We start from the raw sequence: 760 nt of genomic DNA, 5'->3' as shown, positions 1-760 counted from the left end.
CGTCCCACATCCCGTCATTATCTCTACATAAAACCTACGTTGATTTCAAGTTAGAGGTTTAAGTGTCCACATTTCTTAAGCCACGTTCAAGGAAATCACGGCAGCTCTGGCTGTCCTCTTCATTGTGGTCATAAAACTCCAGCAGATTCAGTATTGGCGTTCACTATCTGTCAAACCCTTCACATGAATTCTCAATGTTTTCTGTTGAGGCATGGCAGTAGCAAATTTGATGTGGACCTATTTCTTCTGGGTCACACTGACTTGTGGTTAACGTTTGGGGTGGGTCTAGATGATGGGGAAGTAGAGACGTTTCTTGGCCTGAGTCTCTAACAGTAAAGACGTAGAAGAGAAAGTGAAACGGCTGTTGATTGCAGGGCCCTGCCACCTGCTCTGGTGGTGGCCTTACTTGGATTTGGGGCAGTAGAAATATTCTGGTTACTTTAAAAAACGGTGCAACAGATGTTTGGTTGCAATAAATCTACGTGGGTAGGAGCAGTGCCAGAAGCTGCAACCCGAGTCTAGCCACCATCCCTCTGCCCATGTCCGCTCCATCCCGGCGCGCGCAACTCTGTGGATACTCGCTGCGCTGCGTGGAGATCTGCAGGGCTCATGCGGGTGCAGGCAAGGTGATCTTTGAAGTCCTTATGAGACGAGGAACGCTGTCACATAATGATAGGAGACAAGTAAGAAGCAAGATTATAAAAGACGGGTTAAATCATGGTAGAAAATCATGTTCACTTATATTCATGTCGACAAACCT

At 46.7% G+C, this 760-nt stretch overlaps 1 pseudogene; it reads right to left on the bottom strand.

Annotated features, from left to right (window-relative positions):
* Positions 1–326: 326 nt before the first annotated feature.
* LOC125416214 (signal transducer CD24 pseudogene) lies at positions 327–541 on the bottom strand (annotated as a pseudogene).
* Between the last annotated feature and the right edge of the window lie 219 nt (positions 542–760).

The sequence above is a fragment of the Myodes glareolus genome, chromosome 1 (genome assembly GCF_982192425.1).
Source record: "Myodes glareolus chromosome 1, mMyoGla1.1, whole genome shotgun sequence".
Lineage (NCBI taxonomy): Eukaryota > Metazoa > Chordata > Mammalia > Rodentia > Cricetidae > Myodes > Myodes glareolus.
The sequence above is the reverse complement of the archived record's forward strand: the minus strand, read 5'-3'. Positions and strand labels throughout refer to the sequence as shown.